Below are 19,248 nucleotides of genomic sequence, written 5' to 3'. Positions count from 1 at the left end.
CACTTAGCTTTGGGACAACTTTTTTATGCAGCAATGGACAATTACAATATCCCTCTTTAAGTATACTTCTCAAAATTTGCCTTCACCAATCATATCTACATCTGATTGGTCAAAACTTACTCCATGACCACACCTAGTTGTAAGTGGTGCTGGAAAGGTAGTCTTTATGGGGAGGGTGGCCAATGCCCGGCTCAATATTGAGAGTTCTACAGAAAGAAGGAATATTGGAGGCTACCTACAGTCTCTGCCAACCCCTAGAACATGACAGTGACCAGAGGAATGGTTTGAGACGATTAGCTTAAGCCTAAATTCTGGCAATAATCACTCACTAGAAAAATGAATTTCCCATGCTGGCTCAAACGAAAGAGGATCAAATGCTGGAGCTGGGAATGGGGTCAGATTCCCAAGATTCCCATGGGCTGCCCGGGGAGGTGCAAAGACCCAAACAAAACCAAGTTTCTAGTTGGAAGGAGGAAGGGGGACCCGAACATTGGGAAGTCAACCAACAGCATCCTCCCAGACTGAATATAAAGGGTAATGACTTTCTTCTCACTTCCCATGGTCTCCATAGGAGTCAGAGACAACAGACTAATATCACACTTTGCCCAACAATCTTTTTATCCAGCCCCGACCCCACTCTCGGGTTGGGACCCCACATATCCAACTTGCATGCTGCCATCAGCTTGCAGTCCTTCCCCAGGTTCCTGTCCCAGGGCTTCCTCATCGGTGTTCATTCGTTAGGGCTGCTATAACAGGATACCATAGGCTGAGTGGCTTAAACAACAGAAATTTATTTTCTCACAGTTCTGGAGGCTAGAAGTCCAAGATCAAGGTGTTGGCAGGTTCGGTGTCTGCTGAGACCGCTCTCCGTTTTGCAGGGGGCCACTCTAAACAATTTTCATAACATCACACGTATGTTGTTGTTGTTTTTCTACACCAAAAACCAATTCTCCAACTCTCTGGACACCAACTGGGCATCCAACAATTCAATTCAACTCTGACACTAACTACTCGGAGTTAGCATCAGACTCCATAGATTAAGGGCTGGGTCCCAAGAGAGAGTGCCCCCTACTTCAGAAGCCAATCACAATTCCCAGGCCTCCTGTACTTTTGATAGAGGCTATAAATTGGGGGTTCCCACAACCCCCTTCTCAGGTTCAATAAATTGCTAGAATGGCTCACTTAGGAAGGCCACTTTACTTCCTATTATCTGTTTATTATAAAGGATGTGACTCAGGGACAGGCAAATGGGAGAGGTGCATAGGGCAGGATATGGGAGGACAGGCTTGGAGTTTCCATGCCCTCTCTGGGTGTACTACCTACCCTCCCAGCACCTTGATGTGTTTGCCAATCCAGAAGCTCTACAAGCCCCATCGTTTAGCATTTTTATGGAAGTTCCATGACAGAGGCATGATTGATTAAATTATTGGCCCCTTGAGATTAACTCAACCTCCAACCCCTCTCTCTTCCCCAGGGGTGGGGGATGGGGTGGGTCTGAAAGTTCCAACCCTCCAATCACATGGTTGGATCCTTTGGCAGGGGAGGATCCTGAAGCTATCTAGGGGCTGGGGGTGCACCAAGAGTCACCTCATTCGCATAAACTCGGTGTGATTGAAAGGGGCTAATTATGAATAACAAAAGATGGTCCTTTCACCCCTCTTACTCAGGAAATTCCAAGGGTTTTAGGAACTCTGTGCCGGGAACTGGGGACAAAGACCAAATGCATATTTCTTTCTTCACAGTATCACCTTTGCCTCCTCTGTGACTTCACAGGGTTTTTTTTCTGTGTACCCAAATCCCTGGTATCTGTTTCTCTTATTAGGACACCAGTCATATTAGACTAGGGCCCCACCCTACAGCCTCATTTTAACTTAACCACCTCTTTGAAGATCTTGTCTCCAAATATAGCTGCATTCTGAGATACTGGGAGTAAGGACTTCATGAATTTAGGGAGGGACACCACTGAGTCCATAATATCATCTTGCTCCAGAAATCTTCACCTGCATTTATTCACAGACTCATTCAACAAACACTTGCTGAACCTATGTAGAGATGGCACTTACAGCCTGCCTGGGGATAGAGAGTGGTATTAGAGGGCCAGGGACTGAGATGTGGGGATCTCAGCCTCTTAAAGGCAGAGGAAGAAAACCCAGAGAATGAGACAGGAGGAGTAAAGCCCTCCCCTTCCTGGCCTGTGGATCCCCCCTCGTTCCCTTCTCTCACTTGTCTGGTTCTTCTGCGAGCCTCCTCTGTAAGCCCTTTCTCACTTTGAGACCCCTCTGCCCCTTGAGACTCCCCATCCCTCCTGGCAGGAGAGCAGAGCCACACCATCTCCCTTCTGGCACATTCCCACTGGATGTCAGGGGAGCTTTCCTCTGCTTGGGCATCTACTGCTTTCCAAGATGACTGGGGGCAAGAGGGAGCTCTGGACTCTTACAGGGGTATAAAATGTTAGGCATTTCCTCTTCGGTTTGATTGCTCTGTATCAGTAGTAGCTGTAGCTGCTTCACTCTTCAGTTACCAAAGGGCAAACTCACCTTATCACCATAGAATTTCTTTTCTTAAAAAAAAAAAAGAAAAAAGAAAAGGATTTCTTTTCTTCCAACTCCATACTGTCTAGTCATATGAAAAACCCAATTTCCTCTTATTGATAGGATTTTGCCTTGTTCCTCGAGAAATGATAAAGACTTCCTTGTCTTTTGGTCCCAACAATGTATTTGCTCTCCTCCTAGGGATTTTTTCATAAAAATGATTGTATGAAAACGCCCCCATCTAAGCTACCAGGGAAGAAGGGCCCCATTCGGAACTAGATCTTCTCTGATTCTCAAATTTCTCTTCTAATCTCGGGAGGTTTGGGTTCATTCTGCCATACTACTGAAACTGGAAGAAGGGATAGGCACCAGAGGCATACGGGTACGGGGATTTGGTAGCAGGGACGTGAACCAGTTGGCTTCTGAAGCTTTATCTTTGCTTTGTGAGGTAGGAAGTAAAGCCATCTCCCGAGAGTGAAAGAGGAAGGCAAGGGGAGCACACAGCAAAAGATGGTTAGCAATCATCCTGTGCAGAGTGGGCAAGAGAGCTGACCAGAGATGCTCAGTAATGTTCTCAGCATTGTTGAATGGGGAGAGGGGTGACCTTGAATTTTAAGTCATACCAGTTTGTGTCTGCCCTGTACAGCTCGCTGCCTGATGCATCACTGCCTCATCTCCCTGTCTCCTTTTACTGGTTATGGCACTTAGTGTCCCCTAACTGGAAACCTCAACCACACATGTAACCAGCCAGTCAACCACCAACCTTATAGATTCCATTGCCTAAATATTCCTCAAACCCATCCCCTCTCATTTTCTGTCACCACGCAACAGCTTCCTCACTGTACTCTCTGCTCCTCTTCTCTCTACCCTCCACCCAGCTCTTAGAGTGACTTTCCAAAATGCTTTCCAAATTCTCAAATTTGATTGTGTCACCCCCCTACTTAAAGCCCTCCAATGGTTCCTTGTCACCTATGGGCTTCTTTCTAAGAGCAGTAAGGAGGCCTTCGGAGGGTTTTGAGCTGTAAAGTGACATGATTCAATTTAGATTTCTAGAAGTTCACCCTGGCTTTTGTGTGGAGAATGGATTTGAAATGGAGCAAGAGTAGAAGCAGGGATACCAGTGAAGTCTTGTAATGTAGACAAAATAGTGGCTTAGACTACATGCTGGGAATGGGGATGGAGGTAAGTAGAGGTATCTGAGACACGTTTTTAAAATAAGATTGATTAGGACGCCTGGGTGGCTCAGTTGGTTAAGCGACTGCCTTCGGCTCAGGTCATGATCCTGGAGTCCCGGGATCGAGTCCCACATCAGGCTCCCTGCTCAGCAGGGAGTCTGCTTCTCCCTCTGACCCTCCTCCCTCTCATGTTCTCTGTCTCTCATTCTCTCTCGCGCAAATAAATAAAATCTTAAAAAAATAATAAATAAATAAAATAAAATAAAATAAGATTGATTACCTTTGCCAGTGGTTTGGATGTAGAGTGCATGGGAGAGGGAAGTGTTATGAAAACTCCCTACTGCTGGGGACTCCCTAATTCCTTGGCTTCTGCAGCCCTTCACCCTTCCCTTCTCCATGACCATGCCTCTCCGTCTTTTCATCGATCTGCATTCACTGCCAGCTCCTTAAATGGGTGTGCTTCTCCAAGGTCCATGACCCTCTTCCATTCCATCTTTATCAGCGCTCTCTGGGAAAGCTCCTTTACCCCTTAGCTGCAACTCTTAACTATACGTTGACATTTTCCATGCCTACATCCCTGTTCTCAACCTATTTATCATGCTCCATGTCAGTATTTCTATCTGCAGTAGGCACCTGAAGTTTAACATGTCCAAAATGGAACCTGTTCTTTGACCCTCAAGTATGCCCCCACTTTCTGTACTCTTGACCTCAATACTTTCACCATCTCCCCAAATATTCTTCACTATATACTAGCATGTCATCATCTTCACCTTTCTTTCCACTACCCCCCAAATGCTGTGAGCCAACAAATTCCATGGTCTTCAGATATGCTTCAGTGTTTCCATCCATTTCCAAAGCCACTGATTTATTCAATCCCTCATTATTTCTTGCTTGGACTATTCTGACCTCCATGAACTACTCTTTCTCTAGCTTTTTCCTCCAGGTTTCTGATGCTTAGAATTAATATTTCCCTGGGGTTGGGCACCTGGGTGGCTCAGTTGGTTAAGCAATTGCCTTCGGCTCAGGTCATGATCCCGGAGTCCCGGGATCGAGTCCCGCATCGGGCTCCCTGCTCAGCAGGGAGGCTGCTTCTCCCTCTGACCCTCCCCCCTCTCATGCTCTCTCTCTCTCATTCTCTCTCTCAAATAAATAAATAAAATCTTTAAAAAAAGAAAAAAAAATTTCCCTGGGGTTGTTCCACATATGGCTTGGTCAAAGTTCAGGTGATATCACCAGAAACCATTCTTCTACCTCCTCCCTGCTCTACTTCCTCTGTGCTGACTCCATTCATGCTGCCAGAATTTTTACCTTTCTCATTCAAGTCCACAAACTAAAGACCTAAAATTGAGCCTCACTGGCTCTGATTGGCCATGTGTGTGTTGTGAATTTCCACTTGAACGGATCAGTGTTCAAGAGTACAGTATGTTCTCATTGGCTTAGGATGAGGTCCCATGCACCCTTGGTAAGGGGGTAGAAGTTTCACCCAAAGCATAATGGTTGAGAGTGGAGAAAGAATGGTTCCCTAAAAGCAAAACCAGGGTACCATGATCATAAGAAGGCAGATGTGATGCTGGGCATCATCTACTATAAGGTTCCTTTTCCCCTATCCTTTTTCTTGTTGAGTGGTACCACCTTCAGTTTAGCCACCTGAGGTGATCCTTGGCAGATCCATCAAATCTCACCAAATCCCAAATCAAATCCATTTTTCCTTTTTGTCCTCAACAACCGGTTGCTAGAAACTATCCCATATGTTCATAAGCATGCATTTTCTCCAACCCTTAACGTGTTTCCCTGGCCTATTGACTTTGGATTTTGCCACACGATATGCTCTGGCCAATGGGATATGAGCATATGGGAACTTTGTCACACTCAACCAGAGTTTTAAATGCAGTTGTGGGGCTTGGCTGGGGTACTTTTGCTCTAGGCCTTCACTATGAAAAAATGTCCCAGATAGTGGCTATTCCTTCAACCTGGATTCCAAAATGAAAAGATAAGGGTAGCCGAGTCTAGCAGAGAGATAGCCAACCTGCAACCTTATTATATGAGCAAAAAATAAGTATAGATTGCCATATGCCATGAGATTTTAAAGCTGTTTGTTATGCAGCATCACTTAGAGAAAGCTGAATAGTACATATACCTCAGTTCAGATCCTTAATAGTTCTACCTGTATCACTGCAACCAATATTTCCTTATTCTCACTGCAACATCCTCCTAGCTATCCTCCTTGCTTGTCTTCTGGCCTCCTCCTGCCCATTCTCCACTTTGCAGTCACAGGGATCTTTCTAAAGAGCAAATCTGATCACACAATTTCCCTGCTTACCCCCAATGTCTCACCACTATTTTCAGGATAAAATTCAAACTCCTTGGTTAAGAACCCAGATTTTCAGGAGCTTATCCAGATCTCCAGCCTTATCCATCTTCCTTCCCCACACATCCACCCATTGCCCCAGTCTCACTGAACCCCTTTGCAGTTACTGAAGTGATTTTAAGGTAGGAGTACCTTCACCCACCCTGCTGGCTCTGCCTGTTACTCATTGAGGGGACACTTAGTTGTTCATCAAGGCTTACCTCCAGTCACATCTTCTATTGGGAAACCCCCTGCCCAAGGTGGATTTAAGTCTCCTTTCCCTCCTCTGTGTTCCCACAGTGACCTGTGCGCCCCACCCCCCCTTCTCATAAGGCTCACTAACCTCACTCTTTCCTAGCTCCCAAAGTTCTATGAGGTCGAGGACAGGGTCTGGTTTGTCTCTGTGTTCCTGGGCCTGGTGGTACGTCACACAAAGTGTCTAGCGATGCTTGGAAAATAACTAAAGGAAAGAATGAATGCAAGTGTTCAATTTTCTGCTACCTAGTTCTCCAAGGTTCTCCTTCTGCTACCAAGATTCCCCAGTCAATCTTCCACACCGTTGCCAGACTTATCTTCCCTTAAACAAGATTTGATCATGTGACTTCCCTGCTGGAAAAAAAAACCTCTACTGGCTGGCTGCTCTTTGTTCTTACTCTGTCAAGGTCTAGTTTCATCCACTCCTTTGACCTCGGGCACTATTTGTATACTGATGAGGCCCAAATTCCAGCCCAGAACTTTCTCTACTTTTAGATATAAAACTGCCTATTTTGCTTACCTACTCCCATTTCTTGCAGTGACCTTAAACTAGAGGAGGTAGGGGCGCCTGGGTGGCTCAGTTGGTTAAGCGACTGCCTTCAGTTCAGGTCATGATCCTGGAGTCCCTGGATCGAGTCCCGCATCGGGTTCCCTGCTTGGCGGGGAGCCTGCTTCTCCCTCTGACCCTCCCCCCTCTCATGTACTCGCGCTCTCTCTCATTCTCTCTTTCTCTCAAATAAATAAATAAAATCTTTAAAAAAAAAAAAAAAACTAGAGGAGGCAGATGCCCATTTGCCTCCTTGAACCTTCTTCCTCTCTTGTGTTTTCTCTCAATAAATAGCATCATTCACCACTGAGTTGCCCAAACCTGGCAGCTGGGAGTCACCTTTAGGAGACGGGTTAAGAGGGGTGCCTGGGTGGCTCCGTCAGTTAAGCAACCAACTGTTGGTTTCAGATCAGGTCATAATCTCAGGGTCATGAGATCGAGCCCCGTGTGGGACTCCACACTCAGCCGGGAGTCTGCTTGGGATTCTTTCCCTCTCCCTCTGCCCCTCCTCCCACTTTCTCTCTCTCACAAAAATAAGCAAAATAAATCTTTAAAAAGAGAGAGAGAGACGGGTTAAGAGCATGAATGTGGCAGCCAGATAAATGGCTCCAAGTGCTGGCTATGCCACATAATGCCTATGTGTCCTCAAGCAAGTTCCCGCACCCTCTCAGACTTTAAATCTGTAGACTCATCATAGCCATACCTACCTCCCCAGGTCACTGAATGATAGAATCACAGCAAGTGCTGGGCAGGTACTACCACATAGTAAGTACCTACCAAATATTAGTCTTTACTATGATAACGATCCTCTCCCTCCTTCACCCATCATCCAACCAGTGAGCTTGTAGATTCTACATTCTCAATGTCTCTTGAATCTGTCCCACCCTTTCTGTCCCCACTGCCACCCTCCTAATCCAGCCTCCGGTCCTCTGTTGTCTCATGACGACAGAAGCTTCCTAACCAGACTTCTTGACTCCACTCTTGCCCTCTTCAATCCTTTCTCCATAGTTCTAGTGTGGCTTTTTCTGAAAACCGACTCAGCTCGTGTGAACTTCCGGCTTAGCTGAACTTCTTTCAGTTCCTCAAATGGACAGGACTCTACTCTCCCTCCACAAATGCTGTTTCCTCTGCCGGGGCCTCTGCTCTCTGCCAGCCACCTCCACGGGCTGGCTCCCTCTTCTTTCTGCTCCCCATGCAAACGTCAGGCTGCCTGCCCACCTCCAAAACTCTGATGGATGTCCCTGCTATGCATCCCTTTCCTCCAAAGTGGCTCGATGTCCACTTATCACAGGTCACCACAATGATGGTTTCAGAGACTGTCTCCCATACTGGACTGGGAGCTCCACAAGGCAAGGTCTCTCTTTTGTTCACCACCGTATCTCTAGGAATCAGCACAGGTCTGCCCATAATAGGAACTCAATACATTTTAAAATTATTTAACTTACTTTTTTTTTTTTTTAAGATTTTATTTATTTATTCATGAGAGAGAGAGAGAGAGGCAGAGGGAGAAGCAGACTTCCCGCAGAGCGGGGAGCCCGATGCGGGACTCGATCCCAGGACTCCGGGACCATGACCTGAGCCGAAGGCAGACGCTTAACCATCTGAGCCACCCAGGCGCCCCTAACTTACTTTAATAGGTAATACATGCGGGGTGTCTGGGTGGCTCAGTTGGTTAAGCATCTGCCTTCAGCTCAGGTCATGATCCCAGGGTCCTGGGATCAAGCCCCATGTCGAGCTCCTGGCTCAGTGGGGAGCCTGCTTCTCCCTCTCCCCGTTGCTCATGCTCTCTCTCGCGCGGGCGCTATATTTCTCTCTCTCAAATACATAAATAAAATCTTTTAAAAAAATAGGTAATACATGCAACTAGTAGAAAATCCAAAAGGTGCAAAGTAACGTATGGTAAAAAATGTCTCCCTCCACCCTGGTTCCCCAAACATCCACTGTACCTATTTTCTTGAGCATCCTCCCAAGATATTCTACGCAAATACAAGTACATATGCATATTCACTTTGGGTGTGGTAGCATATTATACATAGTATGGGACACTTGACTATTATCTCTCTTAACAATATATCTTGGGGGATGCCTGGGGCTCAGTCAGTTAAGTCTGCCTTCCACTCAAGTCATGATCCTGGGGTCCTGGGATTGGGCCCTGGTAGGGCTCCCTGCGAAGCATCCAGCTCCTTACTCAGTGGGGAGCCTGCTTCTCCTTCTGCCTGCTGCTCCCCTGCTTGTGTTGTCTCTCTCTCTGACAAATAAAATCTTTAAAAATAATAAATAAATAAATAAATAAATAAATAAATAAATAAATAAATAAATACGCCGGGGCACCTGAGTGGCTCAGTCGGTTAAGCCTCTGCGTCTGGCTCAGGTCATGATCCCAGGGTCCTGGAATCGAGCCCCACATCCGGTTCCCTGCTCAGCGGGGAGCCTGCTTCTCGCCTGCCTGCCATTCTCCATGCTTGTGCTCTCTCTCTCTCTGACAAAAAATAAAATCTTTAAAAACAAAACAAAACAATATATCTTGGAAGATATTCCTTTTCAGCCTATATAAAACTTTTTAAAAAAATCTGCATTAGTGTTCCCTTGTAAATTTGTATCATAAATTACTTAAGCAGTCCTCAGCCATTGGGGATTGAAGCTGTTTTCAATCTTTTGCTCTTTTATTTATTTATTTATTTGAGACAGAGAGAATGAGAGAGAGAGAGCACATGAGAGGGGGGAGGGTCGGAGGGAGAAGCAGACTCCCTGCCGAACAGGGAGCCCGATGAGGGACTCAATCCAGGGACGCCAGGATCATGACCTGAGCCGAAGGCAGTCGCTTAACCAACTGAGCCACCCAGGCACCCTCAATCTTTTGCTCTTATAAACAATGTTACCTTGACTATCCTTGAATGTGTCATTTCACACATGAGCCCTGTTCCCCTCTCCCTCTGTCCCTCCCCCCAACTCGTGTTTTCTCTCTCTCTCTCAAATAAATAAATAAAATCTTAAAAGTAAATAAGTAAGTAAATAAAATTAAGAAATCTGACAATACCAAATGTTGTCGATGATATGGGATGATAGGAACTCTCAGGCACTGCTGGCAGGAGTATAAATTGGTAAACTGCTCAGAAAAACTGAAGCAATGAATGCCCTATATCCCTCCCAGAAATTCCAGTCCTAGGACCCATACTCCTTGAGAGAGCCTTGCCCATGTGCACCAGTTCAGAGCAGAGCTGTTCCTAATAGGATAAAAATGAAAAGCCTTAAAATGTCCATCCATAGTAAAATGGAAAAATAAATTGTGATTTATTAAGACAGTGGAAAACCCTACAGCAATAGAATGAACAAATCACAACTTCATGCATCAACATGGCTGCGTTGCAGCCATCACAAAAGAAGAGTATGATTTCCTTTATATAAAGGTCAAAATGGGCAAAACTATTCTACAGTGTCTGATGATGTGTACACAGGAGGGAAAACTATATTCAAAAGGCAAGGGGATGGTAGTGACTGAAATCAGTGTAGTAGTTATGCTTCTGAGAAGCAACGGATATGTAATAGGAGAGGCCACACAGCCATGGACAGAGCTGCTAAAGACTGGCTATATTTCATTTCATGGCCTGCCTGACATTACACAAGTGTTGGCTTTGTTTTTAAAATGTGTGTATATATATATATTTCACACACTCCTATGTATGTATGAGGTATATCACAGTTTAGAGAATAGTTTTTTTTTTTAAGATTTTATTTATTTATTTGACAGAGAGAGACACAGCGAGAGAGGGAACACAAGCAGGGGGAGTGGGAGAGAGAGAAGCAGGCTCCCTGCCGATCAGGGAGCCCAATGTGGGGCTTCATCCCAGGACCCTGGGATCATGACCTGAGCCGAAGGCAGACGCTTAACGACTGAGCCACCCAGGCTCCCCGAGAATAGTTTCTTTTTTAATTTATTTTTATTTTTTTAGTAGGCTCTATGCCCAGTGGGGAGCCGGGCTTGAACTCATGACCCTGAGATCAAGACCTGAGCTGAGGATCAAGAGTCAGATGTTTAACTGACTGAGCCACCCAGGTGGCCTTGTCTGTCACAATTAAAAAAAAATAAGAGTTCAGAAGAGCATATGTATACCATTTAGATGAAAAGAAAAAAGTTAAAAATATAAAGAGATAAATTTATTTGCTCAAATATGCACTGCTTTGCTCTGGAAGCATATGCAAGAAACTGGGGATAAAGATTGTCACTGGGGTGGGGCACTAAGTGACTAGGGGACAAGAGCAGAAGGAAAAATATACCTTTTCTTTTCTTTTCTTTTCTTTTTTTTTTTAAGATTTTATTTATTTATTTGACAGAGAGAGAGAGAGAGAGAGGGAGAGCACAAGCAGGGGGAACAGCAGGCAGGGGAGAAACAGGCTCCCCACTGAGCAAGAAGCCCTATGTGGGGCTCGATCCCAGGACCCTGGGATCATGACCTGAGCTGAAGGCAGCCGCTTAACCAACTGAGCCACTGGGGCCCCAACCTTTTCTTTTTTAAACATTTTATTTATTTACTTTAAGTAATCTCTGCACCCAACACTGTGCTCAAACTCATGACTCCAAGATCAAGAATCGCATGCTCCACTAACTGAGCCAGCCAGGTGTCCCAAAATACACCTTTTATTTTATTTTATTTGTTTATTTTTTTTCAGAAAAAAAATTTTTTTTAAAGATTTTATTTATTTATTCATGAGAGATAGAGAGAGAGAGAGGCAGAGGCAGAGGGAGAAGCAGGCTCCCCACGGAGCAGGGAGCCCGATGCGGGACTCGATCCCAGGACCCTGGGATCATGACCTGAGCTGAAGGCAGACGCTTAACCGACTGAGCCACCCAGGCATCCCCCAAAATACACCTTTTAAAGTGTTAAACCTTGTTGATATATTACCTGCTTAAAAATACATTTGCATTTTTGAAAAAGTAGTCCCGTTTGTATTATTTTTCTATTGCTACATAACAAGTTACCACAAATTTAGTGGCTTAAACAATACAGACATTTATTATTTCACAGTTTATACAGGTCAGGAGTCCAGGCATTGCTTAGCTGAGTCTTCAGCTCAGGTTCTCCCAGGGCTGCATGCAAGGTGTTGACAGGGCTGCATTTCATCTGGAGGCTTGAATGAGGAAGAATCTGGTTCCAAGCTCATTCAGATGGTTGGCGGAATTCATTTCCTTGTAGCAGTATGACTGAGGGCCCCAGCTTTGTTGCTTCTGGCTATTGGCCTATAGTTCCTGGAGACCACTCACAGTTTCTTGCCACTTGGCTTCCTCCACATGGCTGCTTACTCCATCAAGCCAGCAAGGAGAATCTCTTGATCTGACTCTCTAATTGGCTAAGTCTTGATGCAGTCTTATATAACACAATTGATCTGGGAGTGATATCCTATCACCTTTGCCACTTCTGTTGATTAGAAGCAAGTCACAGATTCTGCCCACACATAAGGGGAGGGGATTACACAGAGGCATGAACATCAGGAGGTGGGAATTTGGGGGAGTCACCTTTGGGTTTGTCAGTCACCACTGTTTATTGTTTTGTGAGTTTTTCATCCAATTTCTTTTCTATTTTTTTTTCCTTATCCACATGCAAGAGCTCTGTGGATTAAATCGATTAACCCTTTGTTTGCCAAAGTGTCAATTCTTTTTTAATTTTTATTTATTGATTTATTTTAAGTAATCTCTGCACCCAATGCGGGGCTCAAACTCACAATCCTGAAATTGTTCTGACTTTGATTTATGCCAAGATGGGTCAAAGTCGTAGTGCAAAGAATAAACCTGCAATGAGGCTGCAGGTAGGAGGACAAGGCAGATATTCTACCTGTGTCTCATGGAGATGCACCTGAAGTCCTTTGGAAGGAGATGTTTTTCAGGTTGGCAGTGTGTGGAACACTGGGTTTGCTACTTTGTATGCTTCTAATGATCTCACCACCCCAGACTATCTCTTGTCACCAAGTGATGCCACATGTTTAGCTCCCCAGTAAGCCACATCACCAGATCACCAGTGCCCATAGCCCAGGGCTTGGGCTTTATGGTGTTTGCTGTGCCTCCCCTTACCTATGCCTGGACTACAGAGCTAAAGAGTTGTTCAATTATTTCACAGAGGACCTTTTGTTTTTGTTTGCTTGCTTGTTTGGTTTGGTTTGGTTTGGTTTACCAGGATAGCCACTCTGAGTCACTCAAGACTCAGCTCCTAGGCTCTTTCCTAGAGGGACATCAAAACTTCCAGGTCAAGGTAGTTGTACCATCATCTTGGTGTGAATTGTAATTGTGAGTATTGTAATTGATCTCTATATTTACATTTCTGTCTCTTTCAATCAATAGCAAGACCCTCCAGGGCAAGGACTGAGTCTGATTTCCCTATAGACCTGTAGGTCCATCTGTCCATTGGAGATGTCCACATCGGTGTCCCACAAGCACATTACCATGTCCAAAGCTGAACGCATTTAAAGCACCCTGTCTGAGTGTTCATATAGCACCCAAGACTCTATCATTGCATCTTGTATATTAGATTATAGTTTCCTGTTTATGAGACTATCTCTATCACTAGATAGTGAGAAACTGAGGGCAGAAATCATGTGAATTTTATTTATTTTTGCTGGAGCCCAGCACAGGGCCTCCATATAGGAGCTATTCAATAAATGTTCAATGATCTGAATTGGATATCTGTATCTTCAGGACCAGGTACCACAGGAGTACCTAGGAAATTCTCAGGACACATTTGTTACATTAGATTCTAGGAAAGATGCTTCTCCCAAAGCCCTCTGCCCGCCCTCCTTCTCTGGCAGGCTTAGATTAACAGTGAGAGCCAATAGTTTGTCACATAGCAACAATAGTAAAGAATGAGCTACTGCCGAATAGAGCAGACGCTTGCCTGCCGCAGAGAGCAGAGCAGAGCTATTTTGAGATCCTTTAGGTAGAGTCACAGTCTGATAGGCCCACACATTGTGGCGATAGTTACCCTCAGCTTAGGGGTACAAGGCATTGAAAACATCTGATTTGCATGTCTGTCCTTTTTGCCATCCTTTGAAGAACGCTTTTAGAATATAAAGGACCAAATTTTAGGTCATGGTTTTCTTATTTTGAAGTCAATCATATTTTTATTTATAATACAGCTAACATATTTTAATATTCCACTGAATTGCTGTACATTCTAATTGGTAGATCAAATGACCACAAGTTCCAGATAAAAAGCCGGTCTCAGTCCAGACTTCCCAGTATGGTACACGTGGTCCTTTGTGGCCTGGCCAGGCCACTCTTTCAGCATCCTCTGCTGCCTGGGTCCTCTCACTAGCATGTGCTCCAGCCTCGGTGAGCAGCACCCAGGCACCAATGTGACAAGTGTTTCACTCATGAATTATCCATCCTCATTTGCCTTGAGATAGCTTCCATCACTCTGTCTGGTAACTACTTATCACTATAGATTTCTTTCCAACTAGATGGTGTGCCCAGAGGATGGGAATAGTATCTTCTCCATTTTGGAATCCCAGTCCTCAGCAAAGTGCTGGGCACAGAGAAGATGCTCAGAAAAGGTTGGTTCAGGGTGGAAAGATTGCAAGTTCTTGCTTGCTAGTAGTTATGCTCTCCTAGTCCACTTCAGTCCTTATGGTGGGACACCATGCCTAACAACATGGAAAGTTACAAGTTCTGTGGCTGCTTTTGTGGCTCTGTATTCTAATACAATTTAGAATTTGTATTCTAAATTTATAGAAAAGATTTTGTGATGGGGCACCTGGATGGCTCAGTCAGTTAAGTGTCTGACATCTTGGTCTCAGCTCAGGTCCTCATCCCAGGGTCATGAGTTCAAGCCCCACCTTGGGCTCCACATTGAGCAAGGAGTCTACTTAAAAGAAAAAAAAAAGGATTTTGTGAATGTGTGTGTTTGAGTATGTGTTTATATATAGAACTTCCTTCTTCCTTTATTCATTCATTCACTCATTCACTCATTCAACAGACACTCCTTGGCTATGAATCCTATAGCAGTTCCTGTACTAGGTACCAGAGGCATGAGAAAGCATGAGACCCACTTCCTGCCCTGAGGGTTCAGTGGTGAGAGGTATGTGCTGTTGGAAGACCTGAGTTCAAGCCTTCCCTTTACCTCAGTCTGGGGTCTCATGAAGGACATTTTACTTTCTTTAGAGCCTTAGTTTCCCAGATCATTAATGAATACACTTATTCTCCTTCTATTATAAAGAATCTGGGTCAAGATATTCACGATTCCAGGAGAGAGGAAGATTGGCCAGTACCCAATGGACAGGTAATATAGACTGTTCTTTTCAGGGCCAGATAGACTGTGTCCTTGTCGCTGCAGGGAATAAAAGGATGGGCGAGGAGACCCACTCACTCAGACCAGATTGACAAATCAGTGGTATCTATTCATTTGCTCAAGAAGTTTGAGTTGAGGGGCGCCTGGGTGGCTCAGTCATTAAGTGTCTGCCTTCGGCTCAGGTCATGATCCCAGGATCCTGGGATCATGACCTGAGCCGAAGGCAGACACTTAACCATCTGAGCCACCCAGGTGCCCTAAATAAAATCTTAAAAAAAAAAAAAAGTTTGAGTTGAGTTTCTACCATGCATCACGTCCTGAGTTAGGAGCCGGGAGAGAGAGAGATGGACAACACGGTCACCTTTCCTGCTGTCACTGGAAAAGGCCAACAAGGACTATGACACAGTGCGAAATGCAGGCAATTTGGAATTACAGGATGCTGGCCATGGGATGGCAGGGGAGAAGTCTGCAACCAGGATTTGGGGGCATCAGGAAGGCCTTTCCAGGAAAAGGGATGTGTAAGTTGAGACGTGAAAAGTGATTGGGAATTAGGTGGATAAAAGGGGTGGGGGTGGTGAGTGTTTCAGACAGAAGGAATATGTGTGAATGTCTTGAGGACAGAGAAAGCACGTCACAAGCAGCACAGAAATGATTCCACTTTGGTGCAAGGAGGGAATTTGAAAGAAATGAGACAGGTAGACAAGGGCCATTTCTTGCACATGAAACTTTATCCTAACGGCAAAGAGGAATCGTTTAGGCTTTTTAAAAAAATACTTTTTAGTTCTGATTTCACACACCACAAAATTTATAATGTAGAATGAAAGCTCCTCATAACACTTCTCTTACTCCAACACCGTTGACAGTTTGGTACATATTCTCTCAGCTTCAAACTCATTATTATTATTAATTACATTTATAAAAATACAGCCATTCTATACCTGCTGTTCTATAATTTTCTTTTTGTCTTTAGCAATATATGGATATCTTTCTATGGTAGTACATATCTACCTATTCATTTTTATTTTTGTTTTTATTTTTTTAAAGATTTTATTTATTTTGACAGAGAGAGATACAGTGAGAAAGGGAACACAAGGAGGGGGAGTGGGAGAGGGAAAAGCAGGCTTCCCGCTGAGCAGGGAGCCCGCGACGTGGGGCTCGATCCAACGACTGAGCCACCCAGGTGCCCCCTACTCATTTTTAAATGACTGCATTATATCCCACCATGGTAAGGCTATTTCATTGCTTGGGGTTTTTTTTGTTTGTTTGTTTTGGCTTGTTTTTTCCTTTTGTGGTAAAAAATACATAACATAAAATTTACCATTTTAACCATTTAAAAATTTTTGTATAAACTGTGGTCAAATATACATAACATAAACTTTACCATCTTAACCCTTTTTTTTTTTTAAAGATTTTATTTATTTATTTGACAGAGAGAGTCACAGCGAGAGAGGGAACACAAGCAGGGGGAGTGGCAGAGGGAGAAGCAGGCTCCCCGCCGAGCAGGGAGCCGGATGCGGGGCTCGATCCCAGGACCCAAGGATCATGACCTGAGCCGAAGGCAGACGCTTAACGACTGAGCCACCCAGGCGCCCAATCTTAACCCTTTTTTTTTAAAAAAGATTTTATTTATTTGAGAGAGAGAGAGAGAGCACGTGCGCGTGGTGGGGGGAGGGGCAGAGGGAGAGAGAATCCCAAGCAGACTCCAAGCTGAGCCTGGAACCTGACACCAGACTCCATCTCATGATGCCGAGATCATGACCTGAGCCGGAATGAAGAGTGAGACACTTAACCGACTGAGCTACCCAGGCGCCCCGCATCTTAACCATTTTTAAGTGCACAGTTTAATGGCATTTAGGTACATTCACACAGCTATGCAACCATCACCACCATCCAGCTCCAGAATTTTTTAATCTCACCAAACTGAAACTCTCTACCCATTAAACAATTATCTTCCCAGTCTTCTCAATCCCTGGCAACCACCATTCTTTCTGTCTCTGTGAATCTGAGTACCTTCATAAACTTATATAAGTGGAATCATATCCATAGTTGGTTTTTTTTGTTGTTGTTGTTGTTTTTAACATTCACCTAGAGATGGGCTGTTGGTTTGTTTAACTTTGGGAGCAGGGAGAGAAAGTATTATAATGGCTGCAATAAACATTCTCATATCCATCTCTGTGCACTTGCGGAATACATCCTAGAGATACTGGGATTTTCAAAATCTGTAAGTGTAATCGTATGAACCTAGGGGCGCCTGGGTGTCTCATTCATTAAGCGTCTGCCTTCAGCCCAGGTCATGATCCCAGTGTCCTGGGATCGAGTCCCGCATCGGGCTCCCTGCTTGGCGGGAAGCCTGCTTCTCCCTCTCCCACTCCCCCCGCTTGTGTTCCCTCTCTCGCTGTGTCTCTCTCTCTCAAATAAATAAATAAATTCTTAAAAAAAAATCGTATGAACCTAAACATTTTTTCCATGCTCTTTTCCCATTAACATTGTGTGTAAACACCAAGTCTCCATATTTTTTTTTAAAGATTTTATTTATTTATTTGACAGAGAGAGAGAGAGAGCACAAGTAGGCAGAGCTGCAGGCAGAGGGAGAAGGAGAAGCAGGCTCTCCGCGGAGCAGGGAGCCTGATGCGGGGCTCGATCCCAGGACCCCGGTATCATGACCTGAGCCGAAGGCAGCTGCTTAACTGACTGAGCCACCCAGGCGCCCCCATCCTTGCCAATACTGACTACTAAAATTTTTTTCAAGAACAGATTTTATTAAATATATGATATAAATAAAAATGTGTTCTTGCAAATGCTGACAACATTTTAGAAGAGTATATAAATCAGTAATTCCTTGGAATGGATATGCAGCCACTTTCACAACCCCATCCCCATTCGTATTTGCAGGAGGAACCCAAGTTCATGAGGCATTCTTCCCTTGATGACAAGTGCTTGAGACAAACTTTGTTGGGCCACACCTAGAATAGCCCTTTCTAACTTAATTTTAGAATGCATGACTAGATATAGCTAAGGTGTATTGAGTGCTTACCATGTGTTAAACACTGTGGTAAGCATTATTTATAAATTGTCATGTTTAATCTTCACAATAAAGTAGGTCTAATCAAGAAATCCATTTTACAGATTAGAAGCCTGCTCAAGTCACACAGCTTGTGACACAGCCAGAATTTAACCCCAGGCCTGGTAGCCTTCAGTGCCCATGTTCTTACCTGCCAGTCTCCGCTCACTCCTGTGTCTCCATCTCCCATCCCCTCTTAACCTACACATAGCACGGCACAATTGGAGCAAATTTTCTCTTCATTGCTTTTTTAAAGATTTTATTTATTTATTTATTTGACAGAGAGAGAGAGAGAGAGAGAGCACAAGCAGGGGGAGCAGGCCTAGGGAAAGGGAGAAGCGGGCTCCCCTGATGCGATGCGGGGCTTGATCCCAGGACTCTGGGATCATGACCTGAGCCAAAGGCAGCTGCTTGACTGACTGAGCCACCCAGGCACCCTTGGAGCAAATTTTCATTTTGATTAGGCTGGATATAATCCAGGCTGATGATTCCATTCTGCTTTTTTGAAACAATCTGAAGTCTCATCTTGACTGCATTTGCGTGACCCTTACGTCTCCAGCTCAGCTGACTTGAAGGTCTGGGTAAAGACCCCAAGGCGCAAATCCTGGGAAGGAGCAGAAGGCATGAGAACTCCCAGTTTACTGTGGAGCCTTCCCTTCTGGGCAGGTCCATGGCTCCCGATTCTCCTTTTTGCAGAATTCTCTCATGAGATGGTCCTCAGATCTTCTTGGACAGGCTTCCTTTACCTAGTCCTAAGGTATTTTTGGCCAGGCATGCCAGTTATGTTTGAATGCTGCTTAGACTCAGGTTGGCTCCTCTGCAAAAGGAGGCAAATCTTTTTCCAAAGGTCATAAACTCTTCAAAAAGTTGGGTGAGCAACCTTCCAGAAGGAAACTACCAGTCAAGTTTCCAGGTATTGTCCATATTTCTTTCCTATGTCCTCTTTACTGTGAATGTGGGTATAAACTATTAGAAATAACTGAATCATTCTTGAAGGCCCATTTTGACCTTAGTCCTACATGCTGAATCCATCCAAAACAACTCTCTTAAAGTACCTTT

Source organism: Mirounga angustirostris, unplaced genomic scaffold (genome assembly GCF_029215605.1).
Source record: "Mirounga angustirostris isolate CCGP_5_RB_7025 unplaced genomic scaffold, mMirAng1.0.hap1 SCAF_5, whole genome shotgun sequence".
NCBI lineage: Eukaryota > Metazoa > Chordata > Mammalia > Carnivora > Phocidae > Mirounga > Mirounga angustirostris.
This window is presented reverse-complemented; position numbering follows the sequence as displayed.